The following is a 17253-nucleotide window of genomic DNA, read 5'->3' as shown; positions in this document are numbered from 1 at the left end:
CTTTTGCTGCAGGGTGGATAGGTGGACCTAGGGGCAATGCACTGCCAGCTGGATCTCATGCACACTCTCTCTACCCTCTTGCTGTAGGAGAATCGAATACAGAACTGAGGATGTGTGCTTGGCTAGCAGTCTCTAATCATGCACTGGTCTCTTCCTCAGGTGGCACTCATTTGCCTTTTCACCTTGGCTGTACCCATTGTATTCTATTCTGCCGCACAGCCTGACACCCAGGGAACTGTTTACTGAAGCTGTTATTCTGGGGATGACTTTTTGGCTATTCACATGCATTCACTCTTCTTTGGGTACAGCACAGATTTTGTCCTGGAGAGATACCCTTGGCTCCAGGAGAAGCCATGTGACTCAGGACTGGCCCATTAGAGCATCCCATTCCATGTATGAGCTGGGCATGTGCTCCCCTCAGAGCCATGAGCTGGAAAGAGACTTGCTTTTACTGTCAAGAGAGAAGTAAAATTCTGTCTTCTTCACCAGAGCTCCCAGAGCTAAGGACATGAGGTGGGAGTTATCCACAGTCATCCCAAGAATGAGGACACTATGGGCCAGATTAGAGCTGAGATGGAGAGGTGGAGAGACACAGGGTCTCTTTAAAACTCTCTTAGCTGTTAGCTCAAGCTGAGCCCAAAGCCAACTACTCTAGAGATTACTAAATTCCATGAGCCAGACGTTTCCTTTTTGCTTAAGCCAGTTTGATTTAGGTTCTGTACTTGAAATGAAAACTCTCAAATGATTACTAAGCTTCACCAAGTTCTTAGTCTCTCCACCTGGCCCTGCTGCCTCAAGCTCTCTCCTCTTTGAATTTCCTCTTTTCTCAAGCTGAAATGCCAATAAGAAGATGCAAGTAAAGCATCTTGTTGTATTTTGCCTGTCTCCCTTCTCTACAGTGAAAGAGAACAAACAAATAAACAAACAAACCTAATCTGCCTTATTCTCAGTGCTGTATCCCCAGTGCCTTGAATAGGTCCTGGGATAGCAATAGGCACCCAACAAGTATTGTCGAATAAATGAATGAAGCTTTCCCTGATCATCTTCCCTCTCCTCTCTTTATGCTAAGTTGCTCATCCCCTATCAGACAGTGTTACATTATTCATCTTACATACTCGTTTTCCCAAATTATGAATTCTTTAAGGGAGCTGATACATCTTCATATTCCCCATGGCTAGCAGGGTTTCTGGCATATTGATTTTATTTCATTAGCTCATAAAATTACTCCAGCAAGGGCTCTCATGCTCTGATACAACCCACGATGAGCCCAATCCTGACACGGCCTCTGTAGAAGTGGCCCATACTCCAAATTGTCCCTCTCTATACCCTCTACCTCTTCACTCCTCTGGTACCTGTCCTCACCTTCTACTAGGAGGAAAGGCATGGACAGCTATGATACTTTAATTCAATACTTTTCTCAAGGTGCTTGCATTATTAAACAGGATGCATATTACTCCAAAGAGTGATTTCTTATCATGAAATGAGTATGAAATATTACCCTTATTACTTCAGAGGGTAATTTCCTATCATGAAATTTCAAGTAGTGAGGTCAAGTAGGGTGAATAATTGCAGACAGCACTGGAAAGCTAGTGTTGAGCACTTTAAATTAGAACCCTCAACTGGCTCTCCTGAATGTCTGTCCTCAACCTAAAGAGATTGCTGGAAAAGCCAGAGCAGCAGTCTAGGGATGCCCCAGAAAACAGTCTTTCCCATGAGGTCAAAAATAAGAAATCATTTCAATATCTGTAGGGAAGTGGAGCTAAGGAATAGTAATTATCTGCTGGTTGTGCCACAAACTTCTTCTGTTTCCTTTTGTTTCTCACTCCCCTTTTGACCCTTTCTTTCTTCCCACTATTTATTTTTTATCTTCCTCTTGTCACAAAACACTTTCTTCAAATACTTGAAGCATACATTTAATTTGGTACAGATAGCTACACATGGATACAATCTCTTGTGCAATTTGGAGAATGGATTTCCAAACTTTATAAGAAAGAACAAGCCCTTTTCCTTCTCTCTGAGAGAAGGAAATGAGATCAAGGACTCTCAGCTAAGAACATAACCAAGCCTTATTCATATAGTAATCTTCAGTTTTTTCTCTCAAAAACTAAGGGAACGTCCATCAAAGGCCCAAAGAGGAGGAAGAATATTTGGAGAGAGGGATATAGAGGAAAGAACCAAGCAACATGACATGGAATTCATGGAGATTAGGCATATCTATCCAACTACAGCACAGGAAATGTCTCTGCTCTTCTTAAAGAGTTTGGGTAGTCCTGTTGAGAGACTTATTGCTTATTTCAGGAGATGTGTCTGTGTTTCAGGGCAACAGACATGCCTGTAACTCCAACTGCAGAGGAGACTCAAGTAGACAAGCCCATGGCCACCCTAGGTATGTTTTATATGCCTCCCTCCACTCCCCAAACAGTATTGCCCTTCTATGAGATCTGAGATGGCAATGGCCACCACTTCTGACACTGCCGAAGGTCCCCTCTGCATATGTACTTCTCAGACTTGGGGAAATACACAAAGAGAAGTAGAGCCTAGGATCCTGTAATTACAGAAGTAATTACTGATTACTTCTGTAATTGGTCAGGAAGCCCAACCTGGTCATCACAGCTGCCTTCTCCCCACCCTTTCTATGTTGTCTCTACCCACTGCCAGTAACTCAGCCTGGTAGGCTCTCATCTGATGGGATGAACAAACGTTCAATCTGGGACAATCTGAGTGATTGATAGCCTTGGCCTTACTGTGTTGCCTCAGTTTTCCATTGCCAGAGATTATTAGTCAAGGGAGGATGGAGCTTGGATTGAAAGGCAGATACAAACTTAAATTTGAAAGGTTGAGAAAGGTATGCAAAGAAAGCATTATTGCCTAAAAGAATTTTACCAGGAAGTTGAACCTGAGTCTGATCATGCTTCTAGGTTTAACTAATAATTTACTGGGAAATACAGGGAAAAGGGAGCTTATATTTTTAATAAATTGAGAAGAAAAGTGTAGGAAAGATATTTAAAGGCTGAGAAAGGCTAGGAGACTTAAGAAACATGCCAACCAATTGCCATGTATGAACCTTGTTTGAATTCTGATTTTAACAAACAGCCTCTTCCGTCTCATTAAGAGGTAAATATTCAGTACTTTTACTTTTCAAGTTTAATAGTTTTATCAAAGTTTATAATATATTGTCATTTGTCAAATATCAGTGGTAGAATTTTTAAAATATAAAACATGAGCACAATGAATAAAAATATTAATTTCAAATTAGATACATATTTTTGTTGCAGAGAAGTAAAGCAAAGTGCTCAAGAAAAGTCTTTTAAGCATGAAAATACATTTCAGTAAGATAAAATCATAAGGGAGAAGTAGCATATAAAGAATGCATTTACAGAGATAAAGAAATGTAAAGTTTCAAGAGCTTGTTTCTATACTTTTTTAAAAATAATGAGATAGGCATCAAATTGTTATGATACTTAGATTCTGTGGATACATTTAAAAGAGTAATATAGGCCAGGCACGGTGGCTCATGCCTGTAATCCCAGCACTTTGGGAGGCCGAGGTGGGCAGAGGATCATTATGGCCAGGAGTTTGAGACCAGCCTGGCCAACATAGTGAAACCGTCTCTGCTAAAAATACAAGAGATTTAGCTGGGCATGGTTGTGCACGCCCGTAATCCCAGATACTCAGGAGGCTGAAGCAGGAGAATTGCTTGAACCCGGGAGGCAGAGGTTGCAGTAAGCCGAGATCACGCCCCTGCACTCCAGCCTGGGTGACAGAGCAAGACTCCATCTCAAAAAATAAAAAAGTAATGTAACAGTAGAAATGCACCAGAAATTGTGACCTTTGTAACTGTCAAACATGCCAGAAATTGCGTCCTTTGTAACTGTTAAAACTTGTGATTTAAAAATTTCAATGCTAACTTAAAAGTGTAACAGAGTCCCTAGTTGCAAAATTCTTTCAAGGGAATCTAAGAAAAAGAGATTAAGAATCCTTGCTGAATCCACTGATGCTCAACAATTTTTTTGGACTCGAGTTTGTTTTCTTGCATTAGTACCTATCTACTCTCCTCAGAATGCATTTTAGGAAGAAAAATTTATATACTCTAAAAGTCTTTAATTGCTGCATTGGTACCAAAAGGATTGTGCTTCTTAGCATCATTTATTCATCATTCATTTACTTGATAAATTTCAGTTGAGCAGATACTAGTCTCAAAAACCTGTGCCAGGTCCTAGGGAAATACCCACTGGAATTAGGTACAGATCCTCCTGTTAAAGAGCCTGGCAGTGGATGAATTCTTAAGCCCTGACCTTGTTTGATGCAGTCAGATAAGCTTAGTGAGACTCTTGCAGTCACCTCCTGAAAACTGAAATGGTCTTAAGAGAGTCTTGTACAACTATTTTGAAAATAAGTAAAAAATAAAAAATGACATTTCAAAAGGTATGTTCCAAAATTATAATTCTACTCTTAATTGAAATTGCTTCTTGGTTCTCTGGTGGCACCTCTGAAAAGATAAACTAGAAGCCAATTTATAAGGTTAATATCAGAGATTCTATCCTTATTACTGGTAGAAGAGAAAAAAAAAACTTAAGTAGAACAGGCTATGAAGTGATATCAATAATCCAGATCTGTCACTGCGTGCCCCTAGACTTTGCAGATGCCCCAAAGATCATGTGTACATGGAGTTCTGATCTGAATATGATTTATCTGCAGCAGTCTGACCAGCTCTGTTGAACAGAGTCAGCTATATTTTTGGGGGCTTAGACGATGACATTAATATTGCTCATATTTATCACTGTGAGGAGACATGGAGCTGCAAGCTGCAATTCAGAGGTCTGTGGGTACAGAGTCACAAGTGTATACTGTTTTCTGATGTATGAATGATGCATGTGTTAAACCCAGCAAGCTTTATTTAAGGAATTTTTTACTCTTTTATGTATTTCTATCTACCTGCCTTCCTTAGCCTACACACATTCACACACTCATTTGTCCATTCTTAGACAAAATAATCCCTTCATTGATTATTCAGAGAAAAGTCCCTGTGTAACTAGAACAGTGGGATGCAAAAATCACTATTTCTTACTGAACAGTACGCTAAGCCTGACTCCTCCAGGGCTATGTCAACAGGATGCAGTTCTGCAACTCTGTTTTTTGTTAGTTTTGTGTTTTGTTTTGTTCTCAGCAATCAGAAGAGCAATCGCTCACCTAGTCTGTCAGTGATTACTTAAAACATCGAGAAGGGATCCAGCCCGCTGTTCTCAGAAATGGGCTCTAGGCGTTATAAACCAGACATTTCTGCTTGGCAACATTATTCACTCACTCATTCAACAAATGCTTATCAACCTCCTGTGGTATGCGGAGCCCTGGGCCAAGCATTAGGGAGAATTGTCTGCATTTCACAGATTCTGAAACATTTATTTTTCAACATTTGAATGTCTCTGAATATGAGTTTACTTGGCAAGGTTTTTTTTTTCTTTCTTTCTTAATGGTACCTAAAACAATGCTGTCTTACAATCAATGGCCTCTCAGATTTGATGAAATACTACATTGTCCATGACATCTCTGCTTTCACCAGAAAAGGGATTATACAGAATAAGAGGAGGTAAAACTCAACTATCAGCAGGCTTTTCACTGATCATCAACTTTTAGACCAAGAGAAGTCTGAGCTTCTGTGGTTTGAAGATGATCTGTGTGTTTTGTTTCCTCATGCCCTCCCTGGCCTTACAAGCTGTCATAACTTCATATGGATCACGTATTATTATCCTATAGTTCTTAAACTCACAAATTACTTTTTTATTGATGTTGTGTGTGTGTGTGTGTGTGTGTGTGTGTGTGTGTGGTGCTTTCTAGAAAATAATTCATTAGGAAATTGATTTTTCATCGTTATTGAAGCCATAATTTGAGGAGACTGTTTCTTAGAATATGTCTACAACATGCCAGTGAAAACTAGTGAAAATATTTTTATTAAAGCAAAAGAAAGGGTTCTTTGTTTTCCCTTTATTCATCCAAACATTTACAAACTCCCTTTGATGCATCAGACACTGATAAGTACTGTTAGAAGACGGTGGCAAATTGGATACAGTTTTTGCCTTCAAAGGACTTACAGTTAAAGGAAGGGTAAAACCTGTAACAATCAATGCTCATATAAGGAAGAATGAGTCCTGGGACCAAGATCTAAGAATATCTGCATGAAATCTGCATCATTCCATGGCACTACATCTACTATTAAACATAACAACAAAAAACCTGTCCTTTCCTTTCCTTGGAAACACGGCTGTATCAGGTCTACCCACGTAGACCGAAGAATAATGTCTCAAAACAGCTCTTCCATGGTTGATATACAGAGACAACTCCCATCCCCTAACAGACAGAAAGGACCTCATATTTTGAAAACTTTACAATGCACCAAGTTTTCCATGCCTCATATACCTGCTGTCATTGGTTTGTACCCACTGATTGGCGTTACTACTGTGGTGGTTTCTACCCAGTACTCAGGTGCTCCCCTGTTCTCCTGACCACCCCCAACTCTTTTAATTGGCTTTCAGAAACTTGCACCTTTAATTCCCTCATAAAATGCTCCCTCTCCTTTATTTGAACTATAGGCTCTGTGAGGACAGGAACCAAGCCTGGATGACACAGAGTAGACAATGAGAATACATTTTACTTTGTCAAGGAAGGACAAGAAAGAAGAGAAAATGGCTTCTCGAATACGGGAGTTTAGGAAACTGAAAAAAGCTTCGGAACACCCACAGATCAGGAAATTTTACCATAGAAGGCTAAAAAGGTTCAACCCTGGGTTTCCTCTCCTGGAAGTATCTGAGAACAGTGAATCTTAATCTTTTTTGCCCCAGCATACATGACAGTTGATATTCACATGAATAACAACAGATGGTTGTGGGCAAAGTCAGTTTATCTGGATTTCTCAAATTATCGACTTTCAAGCCACCTTTCTGTCATACTTGCTATGCAAGTGATTAAAAGTGAAGCTAATAAAGAGATAATATTGAATCCATTCTAATCTATGGGGGGAAAGTAAACCCACTTGCAGATTTGGTATTTCATATTTAGTAACATGCTTCTTGAGATAAACCAGTCTGTGGATGCTCCAACACCGATTCAGCCCCTGGCCCGGCACACCCTCAGGACAGCTTAGCTTACTGGCCATCCCCTGCCCAAGACCCAGAAGTCAGAATCTACAGCAACAGGAGCTCTTCCTGCAGCTGGGACCCAGAAACGGTTCTACTTTCTTATTTCAATGCATAAAGGATCTGTAAACAAGCAGAACAAAAAGAAAAGCAGAAACATTATCAACATGAAAAGAAAACCATCCATTCTAAATATGTTCATTTATTTAAAAACACAAAGCTTTATTTCCAGTATATCCAGGTTTATGGTGCCTAATTTTTAGAACCTCCCATCTTGGGAAGCAAGCTTTAATAACATTGGTTGAGTAAAATGACCTGACTCATCATTCTTCTTCTAGTGATGCAGTCAATGTTTGCAGTTTATCTGAAACTCAAATTGAACTGGGTGTTTTGTATTTTATGTGGAATCTTATCCCTAGAGACCATTGCTTGAGATTCACCAAAAACTACTTCTGATCACAAGGGGACGCACATTATCATAGGTGAGAAGAGAAGACAGCCAGCAACAAAATAAAAGATGAAAGGAAAGCCAAGCACTTCCAAGAACTACAGTGGATACCATTTTCTGGGTCCTGTACTAGGTCCTCTGTGCCACCCAAGAAAGCTAACTCTGTTCAGTCCCCTTCTGTCCTGAACCTCTGAAAAAGTAGAGAATAAGACTATAGAGTTCAGTGGCTTGAAAGCCATAATATTCTAACAGAGGCTCAACTTATGTTCAGGACTTTTTCTTTTGCATCCCAATCAGAGTCAGGACTTTCATGCAAGTTCTCTTAAAGGAAGGTAAATACTTAACAGGTGGAAAAAGGATACTAGGTGCCTTGATAAGCTCAAAGAAACAGTTAAACTTGTATGTGGAATTTTTTTTTTTTGAGATGGAGTTTTGCTTTTATTGCCCAGGCTGGAGTGCAATGGCATGATCTCAGCTGACTGTAACCTCAGTCTTCCAGGATCAAGCGATTCTCCTCCCTCAGCCTTCCAAGTAGCTGAGATTACAGGCATGCACCACCACGCTGGGCTAATTTTGTATTTTTAGTAGAGATGGGGTTTCTCCATGTTGGTCAGGCTGGTCTGGAACTCCCTACCTCAGGTGATCTGCCTGCCTCAAACTCCCAAAGTGCTGGGATTACAGGTGTGAGCCACTGCGCCAGGCAAGTGTGTCTATCATTTAATCACTATATCTGGAATATATAAACATGGCACATATTATCTTTGCCACCACTCCCGCCCCCACCGCCCCTTGCTTTTTTGTAGCCTCCAAAATTTGATCCAAGTCTGGGAGTTAAAAAGTCCCATTTTGTGTAATCAGGTTCTGGTTGAACATGATTGCTGAATTATTTTAAATTGAAGACACATGTCTGGGGGTTGAGCTGTATGTATTATTTCAGTATGGTGTCCATTAGGGTTTATCCACAGGGGCTATCTTCAACTTTTGCCACATTCACTGCATTCTTTATACATCAGTATCTTCAAAATGGTGAATCATGTATAAGGGACAATTGGAGGGAATATGGTACTCATTAAATCGTGATTTTTTTGAAAATTATCCTGAATGCATTATTCAAACATGTTTCCAGTCTCCCCTGCTAAGGGTCCCACTGTTGATTGGAAAAGTTCTGCTGGGGGGAGAAAAAAGAGTATTTTAAAGTCAGTAACAATCCATAAATAAATAAAATCCTACAGTTGTGCAAGGCCCTTTTGCAAGCCTAAATCTTTGAAGACTTTACAACTGAATCAACATTTACTTTACCTCCTTGTCAGCCCCAAACACTTTAAATGTCTTAATTGCAGATCTAAATCATTGCGGCTGCCATTGCTTTTTCACTTTGAATGCAGATATCCCTGAACCGAGGCTTTGTCAGACTTCACCTTGTAAGGGCAGCCTGTCTATTTAATAAATTGTTGCATCATGTCAAGGGCTCCTGCCAGACTTGAAGGTCACCCTTCATGAGGAGCAGTCAGGGTGAGGGGAAATGTATGGCTGAATTTGTCTGGTGGCCCAACCACACCAGACATCCCTCTACTCCAAAGATGTCCTTCTTGCTAGGAGCTGGCGTGTCTGCTACATCGTTGTTCATTTACACAGTTTTATGGAGGTACTAGTTACATACCATAAAACTCACTATTTTGAAGTCTATAACTCAATGATTTTTTTCATAAATATTCAGAGTTGTGCAACCATCACTACAATCTAATTAGAGAGCAATTCCATCATCCCAAAAATAAACTTCGTGCCCATTTGCAGTCCCTCCCTGTTCCCACCTCTGGCCCATGGCAATCACTAATTTTTCTGTCTCTATAGATTTGCTTTTTCTGGACATTTTATATACATGGAATCATACAGTATGTGGTCTGACCTTTTGTACATTGCATAACTTTGAGATGTGTTCATGTAGCAATCCTTTTTTTCATTGCAAGTAATATTCCATCGTATAGATATACCATATTTTGTTCACCCAGGCATCCACTGATAGGCATTCATTTGGGTCACTTTAACTTTGCCGCTATTATGAAAAAACCTTCTGTGTACACATGGGTATTTTTTAATGAATTGGAGATCAGATTGCTATTGTCATTCAGTCAACTTTAAGTTGGGCTTACTCTTCTTTTTTTTTTTTTGAGACAGAGTCTTGCTCTGTTGCCCAGGCTGGAGTGCAGTGGCATGGTCTCACCTCACTGCAGCCTCCACCTCCTGGGTTCAAGCAATTCTCCTGCCTCAGGCTCCTAAGTAGCTGGGACTACAGGTGTACATCACCACATCCAGCTAATTTTTGTATTTTTAGTAGAGACAGTGTTTCATCGTGTTGGCCAGGATAGTCTCTATCTCCTGACCTTGTGATCCACTTGCCTCAGCCTCCCAAAGTGCTGGGATTACAGGCGTGAGCCACCGCACCTGTCCAGGGCTTACACTTTTTTCAAGAAGTTACCCATTTTCTTGTTAAAGCTGCCTACTGGAACATTTCAGAATAAAGTAGACTACTGAGTGCTTCAAAAAATAATATTTATCAGAGTGAGGCCCTCAGTGATTCCAGGGCATGAAGTATTTAAGCATAAGGGAGGGAACCACTGGAAGGAAGTTTCGAGACCAAGAGCAATTTGAAGAGCAGCAGGAGCCCCTGCTATGCCAGTCATGACCCAGAGTTTAAAGAACTCAGACCTACATGAGCCTACCACACAATTGTTCCTTCTGGCAGCCTCAGCACTGCCTGACTTCTGAAAGCCCTGCTGACTTAAATAACATGGGGGCTACTCAGGGAGAAGCAAAGTTGGAAGTGGCAGGAGAGGTGAACAGGTCATAACACGGGGAACAGAGTTGTCAGGCTTTGTTTATTTCCATGTCTTCTAAGACTTCAGCGACTGATAGAGAGGCCAGCTATTCTGCCATTGAGGAAGCAGTGTTGTACTTGATGCGGAAGCAGCCAGATCAAAAGGCACCCTTCTACATTGCCCCAAATCACCCATCAAGAGCCATGAAAAATCCGTGTCATGAGAAATCCTTTCCCCAGAAATCACTGTGGAAAGCAGGCATATAAAAGGCAAGCTGGCTTATGAAATGTGATGTTGATCAAAAGGAAAGCTTCACATCCTGGACCTGGCACAGTTCTAACTCTGACTGTGGCCTTGGGCAGGTCACTCACCCCTCTGGGCCTCAGCTTCCTCATTGTGAAATGAGGGAGATTGACATCTGGATTTCTGCCAGAGGTTTTTTTTCCCCCCCAACATCCAATATTGTTTCTCTGACGACTATGAAAACTTATACTTTTGAAACCCATATTTAAAAGTGAAACCAGTATCATCATTGTGTTGGCAATCAAGCTACTGATGTGAAGAGGCATGATCTAGAACGCCAACTGGTGAGTAATTAGCGCAAAGAACACAAGGTTCCTAAAATGTCACACAGCTTCCCAGTGGCACCCCTACTCTATTTTGTAGATAGGAAAATTGTGGTTGATTTTTCTACATATTGTCTTGCAGGTTATTTAGCTTCTTTGTGTTGGAGTTGGGAATTGACCTAACATTTTAGGGCTTCCAGATCTTTACTGTATCAATTAATCCAGATTGCCTAGAAGCAAAGAAAATAATCATTCAAGAGCCTATATAAAATAAGCCAGCATTAAAAAAGAAAAAGAAAAACACCTCTGACCCTCTAGCCAAAAACAAAAAGCCATATTTTTCTTGTTTTCGCTTTATGGCTTAGGTTCTTATTGGAATGATGAGCTCCGGCTGGAGAAAGGGGATGAAGGGTGGTCACAGTCTGGTAACAAATAATGAAGCTGATGGTCTCCCAAGAAGAAAGAATGCTCCTATTGAGAAGAACATCAGCATGTCTCTTCCTCCCTTTTCCTCGGTTGCTTATGTTCTCGCTCACTCTTGGAGAGATCTAACATCTCTTGGCCAGCCTCTCACACATAGAGCCAGCTTCTGAAGGCTTAACATGCTTTCATGAGGACTTTCAAGTACATATCTTGCTGGAAGCCAGCCATTTTGGTTCACTTCTCTATGGCAACATCCAGCCATGAAGAAGTTGGGGATGCCTGCTCCTTTGAACTCCAAACAGTGAATTCCAGAACCCTAGATTTTGACTGTCTTCCAAAGCCAGTGGCCAGCCTGGTAGTGAAAGAAATCTGGGGACAGATGGTATGAAATTGAAATCACATAATCACTATACTCTCCCAAATGCTGGCCTGTAATGTTGGCGAGTCTCCACAAAGCTCTGTGGCAATAATGCTGGTTTTGCTGGAGGCCTGCATCTTAAATATGGGCTCCTGAACATTAGGGTTGATGAAGAGTTGGCTCATTAAAGAGGAATTGCATTAAGGTCATGTGGTCCCTCCATGACTGTCAGAACCACATGTGCATTTGAAGAAGTCCTCATGCCACTGGACCAATGATAAGGTCTCTTTCCACTTACAGACCCATCTGTTGTTGGAAAACTGCTATTAGTGAGAAGCCATTCTGAGGTGGAAAGGGAGCCTGATCTTTGGGGGAAAACATTGGTACAGATGTTCTTTCCTCTGAATATCTGTAAATTTAGCTAAAAGTTACTTTAGGAGAAAAAACCATCAGTAGCAAGCACTCGGCATCATCGAATAATCCCGACATCCTCTTTTTATTTGCTGTAGATGTCTGGCAACCTCTCTTTGCTTCCCCTCTCTCAATTGTAAGATAGAAATGGTCAGTGTTCATGTTACAAACAAACATTTGCTTGCCCGTGCTGAATTCTTATCAACCTCTGAAGCTACTGAGTGGGGAATGGAAGAAAGTGAGGGGAGGAGAAAGGCCCCTGGTGCACCCTGAAGGAACAGCACAGATTCCAGCTGAAATCTATATGACCCTGGCTGATTGCACTTCTTTGAATCCTCAACTGTTATCAATGCCAGCAACAGTGTATGGGGCAATAGGATGCTTTGGTTGGCATCAACTCCTGGCCTGATGGCGTTATTTTCGTGGCAAATAATTATATTCTCTCCTTTCCTAAATATTTCAGAATGGTGCAAATAATATATAAATCCGAAGGCATAAAAGTCATTAGATTCTTCAAGCAAAGGATTTTTGAGAATACACCAAATGACATATTAGATTTCTCCAAGTTCTTACTCAGAAAGCAAATAAAATTTATTTATTAAAACATGCTTGTCTCATTTTACCCTATTGTCATCCAAAAGGAGGAAGAAAGGCAGAGAATTTGGAGTTTAATAATTTGAATTTTAAAGTGCCTCTTCCACTACTTACTACTTAGATGGTTAAAAAGAGGCTGAATTTCAGTTGTCTTATTTGAAAAAGTCAGCATGAAAATAATAGCAATTTTAAGGAATTTTTATAAACATTAAATGTTATTATTGTAAATATTAAAGGTACATGCTTTTTAAATTGTAAAGCCTTAAACAAAAACTGGTTATTATTGTCCATGGAGAAAAAAATTGAATTCATCAAAACATCTGGAAAAGGTTTGTCTTTTGTACAGGGTTGTTTTTAGTGTGAGATGTAGAGAAAAATTCTGAAAAGAGCATAATGAGAAGTGAGCTAGTCTGAACAACTCATTTGTCTGCATTTCTCTCTTTCTGATTATATCTCCAAAACTTCCTTATTTCTTGAGCAGAATTCTCTATATTTCATAAACTGGGAGACATTGTTGTCAAAAGAACTCAAACTTGTTTTTGAGACAATTCTACTGCCATCTCCTATCTCTTCCAACACCCTTCCTTAGAGATCAGATACATTTTCTTGCCAAGATGTTCATTATTCAGAGGTTGCTTTGCAATTTCCTGTAATTTCTGTTCACCTGCAAATAAAGCCATGCCTTTATTTTAGGATATAGGAAAAGCTTTTAAGAACAGAAATTAAAGTCAAGTGTGGATAAACTTTTTGAATAGCAAATATAGACTTTGATAATATTGTCTCTATCAGGGTTGATTGTAAATGATTCATCACTTTCTTATTCATGTTACTGATAGAAATACTGGAGTTCTGAGTTTGTAAATTAATAAAACCCCTTATCAACAGCACAATATTCCTTTAATAATTTATTCCAAACACAGACTCATTATATGAATGTATATGGATTGCATTCTTAAATGGATCACATTACTGCATTTCTATCAATGGAGTTGGAATTATCCAATCCTCTAGAAGGCAGAAGTGGCATGGATTTTCTTTAGCTAACTCAGGAGGAGGGTGAAAAGACTGGAGGCCAGCAGGCAAGACAGCATGGTGCTCAAAATAAAGGGGGCCTTAGATTTTGAGAAAAGAGGGCCTGAGCCGGCACACAAAAGCACTATGCCTTCTTCGGTTTATCTACACTGCCAGAAGTCTTTATGGAAGGTATAGTCTTTGGATTGCACTGGCCATCATATGAACAAAATACTCAGACGTTCTTTAAAATGTTCAATTTCATCTATATGTTAAAGAGACAAGCAGGAAGCTGTAGCAATCCTACTAAGTCATTCTGAACTTTTTCTAAGGAACATGGGCAAGGATACTTTTGAAACTCTGATGAAGATTCCTCTTCCAAGCAAAAAGCAAATATAAAACATTGCCTACCAATTGAGGCATTTTATGAATTGCCTGACCCCCATATTAAAAATAGCTGAAGTATTCTGTGCCTCCTGAATGTACCCCTTAACTGTTTTTCACATGAATAATGGGCATGTTAACAATTAACACTCTCCTTACATATGAAGCCATATGTTATAAATAGTATGTGATATGATTTATGTGGTCAAAAGTATTGATAAGTAGTATAGTCATATGTAATAAATAGTAACTTTTTTTCTAAATCTTTTTAGCCCTTAATGGTCGGCAGAGGACAAAACATCATCCTTTTATTAATTTTTAAAAGCTATAAGGTTAATAAAAAATAAAACTATTTTCTGGAAAAGATTTCCCCAATTCTTTGCTTTCCAGAAAGAATCTACATCTCTGTAACTACCTATTAATTTAACTATCAGTCATCACTGCAATGAACACTTTCTTAGTGATAAAACAAGTAAAACCAATGTGAGAGGAAAATCCTAAATAAAGAAATTCTAGATAAAGAAAGAGTGAAATAATACAGTAATTTCTTTTTGTAGAAAATGGGCCAGGAGTAAAGCGCTTTTATAAGAAATAAATTTTCTATGGAAGTAAAAACTCGGTTTTCTTTTTTAAATACAGTACTCTATTATTTTTGAATAATAGCAGAAGACTCAATATGCCAGTTTTTTTTCCTCGTTTTATCGAGAATTATGAACCACCAATTCTTTTCAAAATAAGAATACATCAACAGCACATCAAGATCTTTCAATTTTTACCAAAGGTTTTCATTTAATTAAGTTGACTTATTAAAAAGATATTTTCTTCTGAAATAAATAGTTGCATAAATTCATATTCTCCTTTGTTAACAATTTAAAAAACATTTCTTAGTATAAAAATATCAAAAGCAGGTATAGTCAAGTTAAACTTCAAAAATTGACTTCAAACAACTGAAAACTATAAAAAGCATGTATTTTGGTTCTCTTGATTGTATCCCCAGGTAAATTATGGTATTAAAAATACCTCAGTCAAGGGTTTTACTCATACCATAAAGCTTCATGTTACTTCTCAAAGAAACAAGAAAGAAAATAATTATATATAAGCAGATTATATGGTGAGAATATTGTGTAAGTAAACTTTAAATGGAGTTGCCAAGGTGGTTGCTTTATGTAAAAAAAAAGTCCATAAAACATAATTTATAAGTGGACTCTTCTGCATTAGTAGAGTGAATGTTTCATTTTCAGAATTACAGATGTATAAAAAAATCATACTTCCCTGCTTATGAAAGACCAGTAAACGTCCTCATGCTCTGTAAAAACTTAAATGCTGGAGGCCAATACTCACAAAATGTAATGATATTTCTGCTAAAAAGCCAACTTATTTTTTTAATGAGAAAAAAATCAAACATATACATCCTAAGTGTAATATTTCCAAATTTTTTAAAAAGTACAGTATGTGAAATTCTATTTCCATATTTTTAATATGCTCATGTTTGCTGAAATCATTCTATTTGGGAATGAATAGAATTGTTAAATGTATACTGATGTGACTGGCTTATCTTGCCTTACTTTGCTTTGAAGGAAACCAGGTCTTATGGGAAAAAGGCAACAAGGTAAAATAAGAATGGGACTTTTTTCAAAAAAAAGTTTATGAAACAAAACAACCCCACAAGAACAAAAAGCAGGAACAACTCTCTTTTAAACACGTGTTACCATTAAACTCTGGGGACTTTATGCAAGTGGGTGCCTGAGCAATATCCATGGTGCCATGCCTTACAAATGAGTAGTGTGCTAAGTTTCTCTTTAGTTATTTGGAACGAAGAACATTTTTTTCTTAGACTCAAATATTCCACTGGATAGGAGGATTCTCTGGTTGACAAACAAAATTCAAAATATTATACTGAACCCCAAGTTTCTTTTCAAAGAATCAGTATGTCAGTATGTTCAGCAATCCTATTCTTTAATTCTCCATTTTAAAACTTAACTTCCTTGTAATTCGAGCAAACAATCTTCTCCACCAGTTCTAATCAGTAGCTCACACCTGTTTACCTCGCCCCAGGCTCCATCCTGACTCATCCCAATCACCTGTTCCAGTACCTGCTCTGACCCGCCCATAACCGTCCTTCCCGCCAAAACACCCACCCTGCCACTCCAGCTCCGAGCCCTGCTCTCTTTAAAATAGCCAATCAGGATTAGTCTAGCTTGTACAGTCTAACCCTAGCCAATAGGGGAACGACACAGCAGTAGGAACGACCCCCCCCTTCCCTCCGTCAGGCATAAATACCTCTCCACGCTTGTCCAAGCTCGCGACCGCCATTGCTCTCTCTATGAGCCGTACCTCGTAAGGCAAGAAATTTCCAGTCAGGGAAATTGATTCTCACTCCAAAAGGCGAGAAATTTCCAGTCAGGGAACTTGAGCGTCACTCCAAAAGGCGAATATTTCCAGTCAGGGAACTTGAGCGTCACTCCAAAAGGCGAAAATTTCCAGTCAGGGAACTTGAGCGTCACTCCAAAAGGCGAATATTTCCAGTCAGGGAACTTGAGCGTCACTCCAAAAGGCGAGCTATTTCCAGTCAGGGAACTTGAGCGTCACTCCAAAAGGCGAGCTATTTCCAGTCAGGGAACTTGAGCGTCACTCCAAAAGGCGAATATTTCCAGTCAGGGAACTTGAGCGTCACTCCAAAAGGCGAATATTTCCAGTCAGGGAACTTGAGCGTCACTCCAAAAGGCAAGCTATTTCCAGTCAGGGAACTTGGGGGAGGGGGCTCAAGTCCTTCTGGTTCAGGTCTAGCCCGTGGACGGCTTGAGGCTGGTAGCGGCACCCGGTACACCAGGCCAGGTCTTCCCGAAGTCAGGTTGCTTGGGAATGCAGCCCAAAGTGGATGGTAAACTCCATCTAAGGCTAAATACCGACAGGAGACTGAAAGTCAACAAGTACCTTAAGGGAAAGCTGAAAAGAACTTTGAAGAGAGAGAGACAGAAAAAAGAAAGCCTAGAGGAGAAAGACTGACAGAGGAAACAAAGGAAGTCAGAGAGGGAAGAGATAGAAGTAGTAAAGAGAAAGCAATGTGCCCTATTCTTTTAAAAGCCAGGGTCAATTGAAAACCTATAATTGA

At 39.5% G+C, this 17253-nt stretch overlaps 1 long non-coding RNA gene across 2 annotated transcripts in view; it reads right to left on the bottom strand.

Moving 5' to 3' along the window:
• Positions 1–16889, bottom strand: part of LOC105713992 (uncharacterized) — a 125648-nt gene extending 108759 nt beyond the window's left edge. For both annotated transcript variants that reach the window (XR_001106707.3, XR_001106706.3), the window contains exon 1: positions 16422–16889. This is a non-coding gene — a long non-coding RNA (uncharacterized LOC105713992). The remainder of the gene's footprint in view (positions 1–16421) is intronic.
• Positions 16890–17253: the final 364 nt, after the last annotated feature.

Source organism: Aotus nancymaae, unplaced genomic scaffold (genome assembly GCF_030222135.1).
Source record: "Aotus nancymaae isolate 86718 unplaced genomic scaffold, 86718_ANA_hifiasm-v0.15.2.pri h1tg000025l, whole genome shotgun sequence".
Classification (NCBI taxonomy): domain Eukaryota; kingdom Metazoa; phylum Chordata; class Mammalia; order Primates; family Aotidae; genus Aotus; species Aotus nancymaae.
The sequence above is the reverse complement of the archived record's forward strand: the minus strand, read 5'-3'. Positions and strand labels throughout refer to the sequence as shown.